Raw genomic sequence first — 17,036 nt, 5'->3', positions numbered from 1 at the left:
CTTACATGTTCCTCTCACGGAAGGAATATCTGTGGCCAAGCCTTGAGAGTCTTGCTTATCTTATGCTCAAAATGTTCTTTCTGTTTCAATAGGTCCCTCTCCCTAGGTCAGCAGTCCCTTCATTATCCATCTCAATAAGAAGTCTCCTAACTAGGTCAGCATATTATAATAAAAATACCACGTGGTTACTATGTTTCAAGACAGTCCACTGAAATTTGAATGTTACATAATTTTCATATGTTATGAATTTTAGTCTTGTTACATGTTTTCCAACCTTTTAAAAATGGGACAATCATTGCCAGCTCACCAGTCATACAAAAACGGTTGGTGGAGCCAGATTTGATTTGTAGCCATGGTTTGCCAGTTTTTGCTTTATGTTGAACAGACTTGAGGTTTAACAGAGGCTGATTAGTCTGTTTCAGCTCCGTTCATCTAACAGTTCAGCTCAGTGCCTACTCTCTCTGCCCAGCATTGTTCTAGGCAAGATATCGCAAGATAGTTTGTGAGCAATTCAAATACTGTCCCACTTTCAAGGAATTTTTTTTAAAAAGCATCAATATTTAATCTCGTCACTTTCTGCTGGCTCTTATGTGATGTGATGCTCTTCAAATACAGATATGTAATAGCTGTGTTAAGAGTAGAAGGTGTTACTATACATACAGATATTGACTGTCTTGTTAAAATTACCACACATATTTAGTCAGTTACATGAGCCATGAAAGTCAACCTGGATAACTCTTCAGTAATTTTGATAGGACTGAGTTCTTTGGAAATAAATATTACACTCTTTTTTTGAAAATCGTCTTCAGATTTCGTAGCACAGTCTCCTACAATGACAGTGACAGTTTTATACATGCTGATAACCAAATATTTTAAAAAGCTACAAGAGACACTTTTGCATGATTCTCCAAAAAGAATTTTGAGAAAATAGATATATGTACTATAATTTGAGCATTGTGTAATGTACATATGCATTGGGACCTCACATGACACCATAAAATGTAAACTTTATCACAAACTTAAAAAATGAAACAAATTAGTATTAGAAATTGCAGACTGTGAAGCTGAGTCATATTAATGTCCAACAAGGATGAGTAGCGAGAACAGCCATGCTTTCTCAACACAAAGTCTCTGATTTGTAGTCTTTACAGTTGACACTGTATGTCATTTTTCAACCAGGTTGCTATGGATTAAATACTTGCATTGCCCCTCGAAATTCACGTGTTGAAGCTCTAAACTCCAAAGTGACTGTATTTGGAGAAAGATTCTGATGGAAGTGAGGTTAAATACAGACTTAAGAGTGGGGCTTCTGTGTGATGTGACTATCTCCCTGAAAAGATGAGACAGCAGGGACTTCTGCGGCCCTACCTCTGTGGGTTGAGGTAAAGAGAGGCCACGTGAGCACACAGTGAGAAGGCAGCTCCAAACCCACAAGAAACCTCTTGCCAGGTACTGGATCTGAAGGCACCTCGGTCCTGAACTTCCCAACTTCCAGAACTATGAGAAGAGTTCTGCTATTGATTGTTGGTAGCCAGTGTTGTTGCTTCTTGGCACAGTGGTCTGATGTAGCTCTTTGAAAATGTCCTGAAGGAAGCTCTGGAATATCCTTGAGTTCCATCAGCATTTTTGGAAGGATTTTCTGCTCACCAGGGAAGACTATTGAATAGAAAAGCAAAACTTAAGTAAGAGATGCATGTAGGGATTGTGGCTAAGTTCTTAATTTTTAATGTCTTTGGGAAGAACACTCTCAAGAAATTCTTTTGCGACTAGCAGCAGAATTTTCTTTCTCTTTCTTCTCTGATTTATTGCCCTGTAAAGAAAAGGGGATAATGTCTATAATTCTGTGATTAGAGCTGGAAGTATGAGAAAAAAGTGAGATCGGGGACCAGGCTTAGGAGAGTCTCTTGAAAAGAAGAGTATCTAACAAGACTGTTAGGGTCCCCTAAGAGCCACGTGGTAGGATGGAAAGTGCGATGGGAAACAGCCCTTCTCTGAGTATGCAGGAAATAAACCCAAACCTTGCTAAAAATGATGAGGGTGTCATTGCATTCCACTTCTTCCTCTTTTCACTCACTTAGGGTTAGATAAGTCTAGGAACAACCAAAATCAATTTACCAAGCTATAAAAGGAAAGGGTAAAAATGATACTTTTTTTTTTTTGTACGAACACATTGCTTCAGGAGAAAGACCTATTATTTTGGTGGCAGTGGGCAACAAGGTAGAAGGAGATTGGTATTAAGTGAAAAATGAGCTTCCATAGGAAAGCAGGACAATGAAAGTAATAATTAAATCTTCCTCCGACTTAGGTTTGCATTGTAAGTGCTTAGCTGAAAATGTGTCTGTACCTCCGGGCCTGCGGCAATGACATCTGTTATATTTTAGGAACAGAAAGCTAATGAGGTGGAATCTGGAGTAGTGAGCTTAATTGGGCTTGTTTTGATTAAGTGTATGTGCTGGGAATATTCTAATCACTTGTCTGAATTGCAAAACAGCCAATGTAAGCCCCCGAAATTCTTGCAACCATTTGTGAATCAGTTTTAAAATAGATAAGGAAATTGTAGGGAGGAAACAGTAAACTGTACAGCAAGAATGATCTAAAGTTCAGATTAAGTAAAATATATGTAGTGTTCTTTGCCTAATTAAGGAACTTTAGGCCTAAATAGCAGCACAGTCGTTCTTCCCTGCTGTTCACTGTAAGTTGAGGCATCTGCCCGGAGAAGCATGAAATGCCAGAGCCTGAAGGACCAGGGCGAACATAATGCCATCCCGTCTCCCCCACTTTTAGGGAATGCGAGGTCTGGAAAGAAAGGACCTTTCCTGGGATGAGCCAAGAGCGCTTGGCAAAGTTGAAGCAAGAGCTGGAACCTCCCTCCCACTCCGCAGCCCCACTTCCCCCTGAGCTGTAGTCTCAGCATGAAGTGAGGGGACTCCTGAGGACAGGAAGTGCCTGATGCAGAACCTCTCAGCCTAGCGTCCTCAATGGCCTCGCACGCTGTTGTCCTCAAGTAAGGACTACAGGCATCTGGCTCCCTCTGTTACACTTTACGCCATTTTAATTTTCATATATCTGAAATTAAATCTATCTTTGTATATTTTTTTTTCATAGTTCTCTCAAGTGTATATTTCATGAATGCAGTGCTTATAGCCCCAAAAGGAGCGCAGCTCTGGTACCTAGAGTATTTTCCAAATTATCTGGCAAATGAAGGGTTGAATGTATGGCTAATTCAATGAACATTTTGATCCAGCAGTAACTGGCAAGAGAAAAACACCTAATCTAAATGGGGTAAAACAGATATGGGCAAATGAAGGCCCATCTTGCAAGAGGACAGAATGTGAAAGCTTGCAGTTTGGAGAAAAGAGCTCCTGACTCCTTGGAATTTGGGTGAGAAGTCTTTGGGATCAGAACTGAAAACCTCGCTAATACAATTCATTGCTTCCACTCAACTCATGTAAATCCCAACAGTTCCTGGACGCTCAAGACCTCTCACCCACAGCAAAATGACAATGGGAATATGCTGCAAAGATGAAACAGGCAATTTTGAAATGCCAAAATCCCATGCAGAATGAAGTGAGAGATGGAGTCAGAGGCCATGTGTTTCTGTGTAACAGTAAGGAGAGTGAATACACAGAAATGATCTTTGCAATAAACTCGTACATTCAGCAACAAAAGTAACGAGAATAAATGTTCGCAATAAGGAGAATAAAGGGAAAAATACACAGAAAAGTTATCTAGCCTCTGACTCGAGCTGCCACAATCAGAATCAAATTTGTGAAGCCATATTTAAAAATTACCTGCATGATGAAGGGCTGTGGATCAAACCTTGGCTTACCTTACTCTCCTGTTATTGACCAGTAACTTTTAGCTGCCACTCACAAACCTATTTTGGGGTGCCCTGTGGGTGAAATGGGAATTGGCAAAGTGTGGAAGCTGATTAAAAAAGATTACAAAAAAAGCCCGGGATAATAAGAGCAGGTTCTAATGGAGCCGAATTTCCTTAACTGTCAGAATATAGGGCCAGACCTACAGAAAGAACATGAATAATTGAAGTAAATTTTAATTAGTTTTAATCCTTCCTTGTTCTCTTATAAATAGGGTGGGTTGTTTCCGAGGACTTGACTATTACCTTGGCAGGTGTGGAATATTGAGTGGTAACCAGAAACACGATGCAACCATTTAGGATAGGTATTAAAGAAAAATGCCTTACTCGGTGTACACTGCAAGTGTAATTTAGGCTGCCAGAATGTAATTAGCCGCACTACAGCACATTTCTCAAGGGAGGAAGAAAGTATGAGAAGAAGGTACGCTGTCGTAGCCTGTGGTGGAAAATGAAGAAAAAAAAGGACAAGGAATGGAAAGTCGTGTGTGAAGTCTCACCCTAGTTGGCGACCTTCAGGCAGGAGCAGAACCTTGGGTGGTTGCATGGGAGGAAGCGCTGCACTGGAGGAAGCTCCAGGTTCATTCCACCTGGCTCTGTAACCTCCTCACCTTCACCGCTGCTGTGATAGGGAGCTGGCAACTTCTCCACAAGGGCAGAAGGGTTCCTTTGGTGAAGTTAAGATTTATATCCTATAACATTTACCAGCCGGACTTGGTGTGGCCTCTTAGTGAACATCAGTGAGCGTGTATCTACCAGATAACTTTGAAGTATTGAGATGCATTTCCTGCTTCTCCACCTTCTTCCTCCAGCTAAATGTCAAATTGTGCTCTACATTGGTAAATGCTTTAGTTTAGCTCTTCAGGAAAGGCATTAATGAATGAATGAATTATACTGTGCAGAATTTGGCACATTATTTGGGAATGTGAGACAGTTGGCTTACCACCTCCTGAGTCTGGATTTAATGTTGTGTTAACTCTTGCAAAGACGTTTCTTTGGTAGCAGAGACACCACTTTGTTGACTCTAGAACAAAGCCTTTGCAGTTCCACCTCATTTTCTGAGTGCCTTTGAGGGGACTGGTCCTGCAGTTCTAAAGGCTTCTTCCCACCCACGCCCGGGTGGCCCCCCGACTGTGTCCCCGCTCTTCTTAACACGCGAGCTTAGGGTTTTCACTAGTTCCTTATTGTTCTTGTATACACTGGTAGTAATAATGCTTGATATAATGATGATTGTGAAAAAGAAATGATCTACAATCCACCTGTGCAAGCCATGAGTGATTTCAGAGCCAGGTGGGATCTTGTCTGTTGACTTGACCTTGGAAAGGTAAAGCTAGTTGACTAGACAAGGTTAAAACAAAAAGAGGTGTCCCATTCTGGTGTAGGCAGAATAGAACATGGTACCGTTAGTTATCTTGGCTTTTCTATTTCTCTTATCGCACAAATGGAGCCTGGAAGTTGCAGCATTACCCCAGACAATAAGAAGGCGAATGTGTAGGTCTATAGGTTTCTGTTGAAGGTTTGCTGGCTTAGGCCTGAATCCTGTTGCTCTCAGAACCCCTACTCAGATAGGGAGAAAATATGTCCTCATCAAATGATGGAAATCTAATTGACACATCATCATGGGCACAGTTTCCAAAAGGACCCTATGTCACTGCATTCAGATGCAACAAGATGACAGTAGGTGGATATTGGCTATTGTATAGTCCATGGCTCTTGATACTGCCATTTATCATGGAGGAACACTTAATACGACTTTAAGTTTTGGGCACTGGCATAGTAGCCGAGTGGCTAAAGTCCTTGCCTTGAATATGCCAGGATCCTATATTTGCGCCAGTTCCAATCCCAGCAGCCCCGCTTCCCATCCAGCTAACTGCTTGTGGCCTGGGAAAGCAGTCAAGTACGGCCCAAAGCCTTGAGACCCTGCACCAACATGGGAGAACCAGAAGAGGCTCTGGGCTCTCCTGGCTTCAGATCGGCACAGCTCCAACCATTGCATCCACTTGGGGAGTGAATCAGTGGACTGAAGTTCCTAAAAAAAAAAAAAGCCTCTGAGTTTCTACCTCTAGATAAATGATTACTTTATGTTCCTTCCTTCCCACACTGTTTAAGAAGAGATTTTTTCCTACGTTTAAGTTGACAAGGAATGTGTATCGATCACAAAGCCACAGGAAGATCTCCACAGTCTTCAGCTAGAACATTATGGAATCATCTCTTCAGATGGTGACTATTTTCTTGAATTTTCCTAAGACTTCAAATATGCTCAGACGTGACACCATCACTCCTAGGCCATTCAAACCTGTGTCATGACATCTGCTACATACCCTGGTTGTCAAATGGTCACTGATCTTAAAGCATGGATTGTGTCAAGGAAGCTGTTGACTTTAGCTCATGTTGGGGATTTCTTGAGTAATGTATATTAATGTGAGACAATGGGATGGGTCATGCAGTCACAATGATGTGCTGTGGGCTGATGTGGAAATGGTCCCACCAAGGCTTCATAGGCTCCCTCCACGTCATTTCTGTGTTCTGTGCTGCTCTTGTACTGTTACTGCACACCCAGGGTCCTCCACCCAGACTATCTTCTCCAGGGACTAATGTCCAACTTTTTTTTTAACTTACAGTGTGCTTTCGGCTTTTGTAACATGTGATCTTCCAGGGTCAACATTTGCATGATTCTATCAGTAAGTCCGTGATTTCCCCTTACACGGAAAGGAAAAATTCCTGAGGAACCGGAGGGAGTGTTGGTTGTGTATCAAGAAAGGGTGAGCTTTGCAGTTCCCAGGATCGAAAGGCAATCAAGGCAGGGCAGCCCCTGCTGGCAGGCTGACTCTGAATCAGAGATGATAAATGTATCCCTCCGTATCTTTCCTCACTAAGTCTTTCCTTAGTTTACATCTTGACTTTTGCATTCTCTGTTTGTCCCATTACTTGTTTTGGGTATAAAAGTAATATTAGAGTAATTTTTATCCCAACAATGGAGCGGAAAAAAAAGAAAATAATTGTCTCCAACTGGAAAGCTAAATTGCTTTGGCTATTTTCATTAACAATTATTGCTCATGTGCCATTCAGAGGGAAATCAAGTCCATTTACTTTCATTGTTTTTGGTTTTCTTTGCTTTTGTTAAAGAAGAAAGGGGCTGACAGGATAGCTATCCAGGCTCCCCCTGCTCTTAGCTGAAATACTGAGAACAATACTAGCTTTTTCCAAAAAACAGGGTTTAAAGATCTCCGGTTGCCCTGGCAGGCCTTTGGCACAGTCACCACGCGTGCTATGATGCCTGGCAGGCAGGGGGCGCACGCAACCCTCATTTCCAGACAGTTGGGAATACCCGCTCATGCTGTGGTCCCATGGCAGCACCTGGAATAGGCTCCCTGCACTCACGAGGTCAGTGACTGGGCACTGATAGGAATGGGCCTCTGTGTAGGGGGGCTTCTCAGATCTGACCTCGGCTCCTTAAAGGGGATATTTGCCACATTCATACATTTGCTGAATGATCCCAATGATGATGAGTGACGTGAGCCACAACACTACCATTCTTACCCGGTTTTTAATTCCCTGTGATTCTTACATCACCCCAGCTCCTTGCCCCCTCCTGTGCCTTCAGAACATTTCTGGGTGGTACTGTGCACCATTGTTTTGCTTTCTTTAATAAGCTGGAATTGTTTAAAAATTCATGACAGTTTCGGAAGGAAAATACCTACCCAATACATTATGGTGTCCTAGGCTATAGATAATTGTAGATAATAATATAATATAAAACTAATGTGTGTATTTATAAAAAATCACAGCTTTAAAAAGGAAAAAGGTGTTTATTTCTCAGTAGTTTTCTGGTCTTGTTTTAATCTATTTAAATAGTATTTGTGACTCCATGTTATGGCATTGAAAAATTTTTAAACATGCAAATATTTGTTAAAGCATTATACACATGTACATATGTAAAACATGGATTCAAAATATAGAAGAGTGTCTTAAAAAAATTTATAGAAAATGAAATTAAAAATTGGCTTTGGTGCAACATTTTTTGTAACTCAGTTTTTTAAACAATGCAAATTTCTATGAATTTTTACAGGCTCCCTTATATAGATATGTGCAAACAGCCATTGATATTATATACATATAATATTTATAAGTGGTCTGATTATCTGTGTAGTCAGTTTTCAACCTCTTTTGGTTAAAAATAGTGAATGGTCACACTGTGGTAAAACAAAATCCTAATTTTCATGTGGCACATATGGACAGGAAATAACTGAAAATACCCTACCTTGAAGTATGCTTCCATTAAATAGTTTGAAGTCCTATTCATTTGCTTTTCTGTTATTGAAGTGAGTTAAGAAGGGTCACCATGTGTCGCTTTTTGTATTTCCTGTGATTTCTGGTCAAGTCTCCTTGCTTTCCCCCCTCAGAAAGACTTCTCTTTACTGTTTTTATTAATATGAATAGTATTAATATGAATAACAATTTCATGAATATAATTTGCTCATCCCTCCCTCTCCTCACTTATTTTCCTCCTTTTCTTTTAGTTTTTGCAGTAGTATACTTTTTTTTAGGCTTATTTATTTTTATTAAAAAGTCAGATATACAGAGAGGAGGAGAGACAGAGACGAAGATCTCCCATCCGATGATTCACTCCCCAAGTGACCACAATGGCTGGAGCTGATCCAATCCGAAGCCAGGAGCCCAGAGCCTCTTCCGGGTCTCCCACATGGGTGCGGAGTCCCAAGGTTATGAGCCGTCCTCGACTGCTTTCCCAGGTCAAAGCAGGGAGCTGGATGGGAAGCGGGGTTGCTGGGATTAGAACCGGCGCCCATATGGGATCCTGGCACGTTCAAGGCAAGGACTTTAGTTGCTAGGCCACCTCCCCGGGCCCTCAGTAGCATACTTTCAATTTACTTTATACTCATAGTCTTTATTCTGCACTACATATAGTGTTTAAGAAAAAGGAGTAAAAAGTGAGAAACACACGCACTCTCACACCACCACCACCCTCCCTCCTCTGAATCTCTTACTGTGACTGGCTCACAGCCCATGTCCATAGACCTGTGGAACGGTGATCTGACTTAGCTTCTTTCCTCTGCTTGCTCAGCCCTGAGTCCTGCAGGTGGATCTTGCACAATCTGGATTGATTGCTAACATTTTCATCTGGATCCCATAGCCGGTCTCAGAGACCTTGATGTCATCACAGGTCCTTGGATAAGACAGACTTTCAGCAGAGATTTTTTGGCTAAAAAACTGAAGATGATTCCAACCCAATTCAGGTCTTGTGGTCATTTTGGGACATAATCATATAGCTATTTTTACCTTAGCAATTATCTCGATGATACAGCTATTTGAATAATTTCCTACGAAATTTACTTAGTTCTATTAAGTTTCTCAATTCTTCCTTCTTTCCTTCCTTCTTCTGAAGCCAGTGATCTCAGCTTTCATCACTTGAAGAGTAATTTTATTCCATTGCTTAACTACTTTCAAGTTTTCTTTTATTTTCATGGTATAAAAGCATTTCAAAATCATAAAATTTTAATGTAAGTGAGTAATACAATTCTGTCTCCAGAAATGCCTTCACGGCACATGGAGATTTTCCTGTAATTTAGGAAGTAATCTTGTTATAGAATTGGCACAGAAAACTAATTAGTGTTCTCATATTTCCCTGGTGACCGCTGCCAGGCTGCACACCCTGGGCAACCCCAGAGAAAGAGGAGGTGGCTCTGGGGGCACAGGCCTAGGGCCCAGGATTAGCTGGTGCCTTTGAATGTCAGATTTGTTTTCTGAGTAAGTCGAAGTCGTGGGATGCATGTGGATTGCAATGCAGCTTAATGATTGGACAAAACTAGAATGCTACTTTGTCTACACACAATTTTACTCCTTTTTTTCCCCACTGAATTAAACGGTCCCTTCCTCCTGGCAGGTTTTCCCAGTCCCTTCCTTGGCTCTCTGCTATTTCTAAAGTGCCAGAGCACCTGTGGTCTTTGGTGCTCAGTTCTCAGATTTGTTGGGGCAGTGCTGGCCAGACCTCCAGGTGTCCCTCGAAGGTGAGGTCATTTTTAAAACTTAACTTTCTGAAGTCTACAGAATACTGTAAACATGGCTAGACACCATTCAAGTGTTCAGCACTTATGAGAGGACTTCAAAATGTTGCAGAGAAATGGAATTAAAGAAGCCTGTTATTTCTGTTGGAAAAGTTGTGAGTTCATACTCTGCGTGACAACCTCTCATGTGCTTTTTGCCGTGGCTTTCCATCATGCACGCCAAGAGGGACTTGAGCAGAAGTGGGTATCTGAAAGCCTGTGAAAAGAGAGTTCTGAGGCAGAATGTGGAAACTGAGCAGTTGCATTGTTTGTTGTCCTAATGAGGATTCCAGTAATGGCTTAATATGCAGTGTTTATGTTGTCAGTAAAATGTCAACTAATGGGAAGCCTTCAGATGGGACCATAAACACCTCGTCAGAGTTCCGCAGCATGTGTAAGAATTCCAACTTGCAGGTTTTTGACTTAAATTCTGGACTAATTGATCTAGAGCATAGAGAGAGGAGCCTGCAGACCCCAGTAGGTTTCTACTGTGAATTTCTGCATTTCAGCAGATCTTGAATTTGGTCACTTACCACTGCATGACATTTACTTGAGCACATGGACTGGGTTGTTTTCCATGTTCCCCATGGTCTGGAAACTGCATGCAGGGCAGCAGGTGGCTCTCTCAATCTGAATATTTAAACATATCCCTCTTTTGACTGGGATACAGCTAGTTTTTTTCCTTGCTGAGCCAGCATAAGATACAGGACAAAGTCTGGTAGCAGAACGAGCCTGGATCTCTGGTCAGTGGCATGCTAGTGTATTCTTTGGCCCATTGAGAAGACATTAATAGGGAGTCAGAAAATGAAGCATTAGAGTCACTTACATAAGATGGAGTAAGTGCATTAAAAGATTGTGAGTCAGTATGTCTAAGAAAACTTGGATCAGAACTCGAACCTTTGCTCAGTCAATACCATGTCTGAAAACATTGCAGGCAGGCCAATAGCATTTTCATTTGATCCAAACTTAGGAGGGTCTGTTTAATTAACTGTTTGACATAGAGAGCTCAAATAATCTTGACAAACTGGTATTACAGGCCTAGACCTATAAAAGTTGTGAACTTCTATTTAGCATCTACCATCTGCGAGGGACAGGAAAAAGCAGTGCAAAATTGATTTATTATGTTTTAAAAAGACTGAAGTAGGTATGAAACTTTTATGAATCAAAATATGAGACTGATACACAGAAAACAGACCTGACTTGCTCAAGCTAAGAAGTAGCCAAGCCAGGATTTGAATCTGAACAGGTGGCTATTATGTTAACTTTTGAGGTCTCTGTGTTGGTGAAAATAATAATTTTGGAAAGCACTGCAAATATTCACGAGGGTGAGACTTTCAGGCTTCAAAAAGGGCAACCCAAACTAAAGGTACAAATTGTCTTTGAGTATATCAAATGTAGATCCAAACCGCATGTGCAGCTCAAGGGAAGCCAGAACCAACTCGACATCCAAAGCCCGTGGGAGTGGTTTTGATTTTTTAAAGGCCCTTTAAACATGCATTCTCACTTGGAGAAGACAATAATTGGATTTAATGAAAGATCTTGAAGACATTCTGAAATTAATTTAGCAGTGTTACCTCTGTACTCTGTGAAAGGTTATGGCATAATGCTGGCCATAACAGTGATCATGTCAAGAACCTAAAGGTTCCAGGACTTGAATGTATTAATCCCAAAGAAAAGAGAGCTTAGGGTAGAACAAAATGTGATGGACGTACCAGCAACACCTAACTACTCGGTTTGTATTGCACATGATCCTGAGATACAGGAATGAATCAGCTCCTGGAGGTGGCCATCCTCCAAGGAGATTGGCCCAGAGGGCGAGAGGGGTCCCATATGGCTGACTGTGATGCAGGGAGTGGCACACCTGTTATGGAACAACAGGCCAACATGTGGGAGGCAGCAGAAATCGGCAGAATGCTTCCATGTGTTTGAAGAAGGGCAGGAAGGCAGCATTTGGTAACTTTCTACAAATAGTTTAAGATCTGCTGTTGGGTAGGGATAAGAGATATCTTTAAAAAAAAAACTTGTGGAAGATACATGGAAGTTTGAAAATACACAGAAGAGAGACATATCCTGTTAATAAGTAACTTATTCTAGAATTAAAATCTGAAGCAATGAAATAAGTTCCCTTATAAAGAAGAGAGGTTCTTTATGCACCCCCCCCCCATGTAGGTCTCTCTCACTGAATGTGCTTTGCTGGATTTTGTAGGCAAGATTTTTGTCTTGATGATAGGTTGGACTGAACTGAATTTTAAGGTCTTTCTAAATTCTGAGAATCTGTTATTGGCACGAACAGCTTCTTAAATTAGAAAGAGCTACTTACAGGAAATGTTGATTCGGCTTGTTCTGTAGATATTTACAGGCATAAGCTTAGAAATGACTTTTGGGCAAGGCTTGCACCTGTATCTACATATTGGCTGGCCTGAGTACATTTTATAACTATGAGCTGTGTGTTGTCTCATCAAGTAATAAAGCATAATCTTTCTCTAATGAGCCTGTATTTTAAAAGGTCAAAGCCACAGTTTCAAACCTGAAAAGCAGCAGACCCTGCTCCCCTGGTCCTGCCAATGTATGTCACCAGTTGCACACGGAGGCAACTGGGGCACTCTGTTGATCAAGTTCCTTTAAAGTATTCCAGAGCCCTTCACAGCTGCCGCCATCCCACCCTGCCCCACTTGCACTTGGTGAGGTAGAAAGTGAAAGGAACTGCCATTCAGGAGTGATTGTGTGGGTGCTCCTCTCAGATTTGCTCTCTTCCACCAACCCTGGGTGGTGGATGAAACCAGCGGTCCCAGGCACCCACTTGGCTTCCTCGGAAGCATTTAAAATGGCCATTTCTGGAGTCTTAGGTTCTGGAAGTCCCATTCAGTAGATAAGAAGAATCAGGGAGAAAAATGCTACTTTTTCTTAATGATTGTGATGGGTGTGAACCAGTATGGGAAATGGGTTAGATAATTTCCAAATTCCTTCTCAGTTATACAGTTCAATGGGTTTATGGTTATGTTTTTTCCTGTGTAAGGTTCATGAATCTTTCTCCTTCCCTCCCCCCCACCCGGTCTCTCTGTCTATCTCTGTCTCTCTGTCTCTCTCTCTCTCTCTCTCTCTCTCACACACACACACACACACACACACGCATGCGTGTGGATGTGTCTGTAGAAGTCTTCAGAAGAATGTTTTATGCATGACAGACCATGTGGAAAAATTCAGTTCACCTGTGATTATAGTTGACATCACTTTATTTTAACAACTTCCCCCTCTAATGCAGCTCAGGTAGTTGAAACATCCACAAAATCAAAACGTGGAGAGGAATTAAACAGTTAGCCATGTCAGTGCATTGTCTGTCCCCAACTTGCACCCCTTCTGCCCACCCTACTGATTTCTTTTTCTTGTCTCAAATATTTAAGCTACACGTAAGAGAGAGAGAGGAAAAAAGAATAGCTCTCCCTTAAGCCCATTTCAGAAATGATTCTATTTTTAAAAACTGCAGTTCATCTCAATTGTGCTCAAATTCAATTCACTTGTGATTGTCTGCTATATTATTTTCTTTATCAATTTCTCCTTAGACTCAGTGGGGTACTGATTGAAATTCGAAAGCTTATGGGAGGAATAAAGTCCAAAGAGTGTTGAAGAAAATGTGTCTTGGGTGTGTTGTCTGCAAGAAACCCCTGGTTCTCTCCAACACCCCCAATCTACTTTCTAGTCCCCTGGTAAACACCATCTAGCCAAAATGACTTAAATGTAAATTCATTTGTCTATTATCAAAAATACTTTTCTCTCCAGATTTGAAACTGAACCAATGTAAAGTTAGGACCCAGCCTGTTTTTCTGAGTCCAAGGTGTCCTTGTGTCCTTTAAGGATTAAGCACTTATCAGAAGGAATTAACTCAGTTGATAGAGAAGTACAGCTGGTCAGAAGTCGTTTCCATCTCTAGTAGTTTAAAAAAAAATTATTGACTAGAATTGTCTCATGGCTTTTTTAAAAGGGGGAATTCACGTCTGCACAGGGAAATTTCAGGGGTAGAACGTAGATACAACCTACAGGTATTACTGAAGGTCTTACTGAAGGTCAATTTGCCACCCTACAAAAACCCTTGAGAGTGTGGCTTCACTAGTGAACCCAAGGAAGATCACAAGTGCTTCTGACCAATCAGGAATTTGGACAGGAGCTGAAAATGTACTGCTCAGTCCAAAATTTAATTGATAAGAACCTTCACTCCCAACTTATCAGAGAGCCTGAGAATTAAGTGACAGCTGTCTGGCCCTGTCCTCTTCTACAAATTCCTACTTTCTTCTACCATGCTGATGTCAGTGATTGGTTTCCTGAGTGTTGGGTGCACACGCCAGGCTTAGCAGTTCTGGAGCAGTGCCTCCAACTAATTGTGGGCTTTGTTCAGTCCTGAAATATTTTATGTCCTGTTAAAATATATGCTTAATATTTTGATACATTTCTTGCTTTGGTTGCTAAATTTTTGCTGTCCTCTCACTGACATTAGTTATGGTATGTTGTCAAGTAAGGTGTTTAGGATATTGGCCTTTGAAGTCATTTTGGAATGGGAAGAAACCACTCATATTGCTTTTAACTGGTTTAAGGTCTGTACAGACAATTTTTTTTTGTCTTAGTGATAGTCTTTGTTATTATCATAGTGTCGTATTTACTCAAATCATTAATGTGTAATAGTTAATTCTATTCTAAATTCTTCCCACCCAGAATTCAATGTAAATACAATCACCAAGAAGTGTATTTTAGGTGTCATGAAAGAGGAAAAATTTACAAAGACATTTACTTCAGTGAGATGTTCTGATGCCTGCTCTTACATATCCTTAAGATTAATCTAGTTCCTTGTCTAAAAATCCCGTCTTATGACTCAAGTGTCCACACTGAGTTGACTAACTTCCTCTCTTGTTTGTCAAAGCACAACTTTTACTTCCTTTTTGCAGACTCTGCATCCCTTTGCTTTATATCCCTTACTTTTTAAAAAAGATTTATTTTTTTTTATTGGAAAGGCGGATATACATAGAGGAGAAACAGAGGAAGATCCTCCATCCGATGATTCACTCCCCAAGTGACTGCAATGGCTGGAGCTGTGCCAATCCGGATCCAGGAGCCAGGAACCTCCTCCAGGTCTCCGACGCGGGTGCAGGGTCCCAAAGCTTTGGGCCATCCTTGACTGTTTTCCCAGGTCACAAGCAGGGAGCTGGATGGGAAGTGGAGCTGCCCGGATTAGGACCAGCACCCATATGGGATTCCGGCGTGTTCAGGGCGAGGACTTTCGCCACTAGGCCATGCTGCCAGGCCCTAAATCCCTTACTTTTAAGAAAAGGTTTTTCCTGTCTCATTGATCATGTGGATTTGCTTGAACTTGTTTGTAGATTCAGTTTGGAAGAGAATATTATGATCCACTGGAGCTGTTTTGTTGGTACATAAAATCTAATGGTCTGATAAATATTCTTTCTTCCAATTACACTAAACAAGTTTGAAATCTTTGTTAAAGGCCAGACTTCTCATCTTATCAAACTTTGCTTTCATGAATTTATGCCCCTTATATTCTCTACACCTTATTGAAAATATTTTATGTCTCCCCATTTTGCCACCTTCAAGAAGTCTGTTCTAACAATACCTTCACTCTATGTGCACTTCCCTTTTGTCCTCATTCACTGCGCACACTGCTGTGTCTGTTCAGTATATCTGATGAGAACTGGCAATGCAACTGAAGAACCAGATAAGTCCCCTGATCTGCCATTTGCAAGCAGAAGAACCAGGGGAACTGGTGATGCCATCCACAGCCTGTCCTAGAGCCTAAGGACCGGGAGCAACAACATCTGAGGGCAGACCAAGATGCGTGTTTCAGGTCAGTTCAACAGAGCACAGATTCCCTGGCTTTCCTTATTTTTTTTCATCTAGGTCCTCAGTAGGCTGAATAATGTCCACATGCTTTGGTGAAGGTATCTCTTTTGGAGATAACCTTACAGATACACTTGGAAATATTATTTTATCAACCATCTTAGCCCTCCCAAACCCAGTCCAGGTAAAATGTAAATAGTCATCTTATCTAGGTAGGTGATATGCCCTTGCATAGTCAAATTGTATCCTGTCCTATGTGTCAACACCTGCCACTCGCATAGTTAGCCCCATGCCAGTTACCTGAGCAGTATTTGTGGAATGGAACATGGATAATGACATCTTGTTGGAAATGTACATGAGATGTACACTGTACATATTACCTTGTAGCAGATTTTTATATTAAATACTATTATTATACTGGCTTTTGAATGAGAAAGTTGAGGTGTTAGATGGTTAAATTATTTGGCAAATATCGGAGATGGGATTTGAAGTCAGAGGCCTATCTGATGGTGTGATGTAGTTTTTTCCAGAGTTTCACAATATGATGTTTTTAAGTTTTTCCCCAGATTTTTTTTGATCATAATCGCTCTATTAAAGGTGATGGTAGGAGTAGTGTAAGTTAAAAAAAAATAGGTGACTTATCAAATTCTCCACAGGGAGGCTTACAAAATGGTGATATTGGAGGCAAAGAATGATAAAGTCATACTGTACAGTAAGCTGAGACACTTGAACTCCAATTGATTCAATTTCAAAATAATGGCAGTATTTCTCAATCATGGAAGTGACATTGGAGGGGCAGTTTCCACTTCTGGTATCAGAAATAGACCAGGAGTCATTGATGCTCTCTAGTTAGATTACTCACTCAGACCTACTTGACACCCAGCTCCTCTGTAAACCTTGTGCATTCACACCAGAAGGAAGCAACAGCAGGGCTTCTCCTCCCATGGGCTTGCATACTTGTAAAGCAGCAATGACATCATTACTTTTTTCAAAATGACTGTTGGAAAGTGATTAGCTGCAGAATAAAATACACCTGTATGTTTCCTGCCTTAATGTGAGAGCAGACGATGGACTAAAGAAACATCTGAGATGCCAGTGAGCATCTGTTACCAAAACAGCCGTTGGGCGAGTACCTGATTAGACGGCCGACCTTAAAAGACCCCAAACCAGAATTGGTTTTGTAGACTTCTGCAAAAGGGATAGTATTTTTAAAAAACATTGAAACTCATAAGGAACAGTCAAGATGTGAGACTAGTTAAGCA

This window comes from Ochotona princeps, chromosome 8 (genome assembly GCF_030435755.1).
Source record: "Ochotona princeps isolate mOchPri1 chromosome 8, mOchPri1.hap1, whole genome shotgun sequence".
Classification (NCBI taxonomy): Eukaryota; Metazoa; Chordata; class Mammalia; order Lagomorpha; family Ochotonidae; genus Ochotona; species Ochotona princeps.
Note: the sequence above shows the minus strand (reverse complement) of the source record.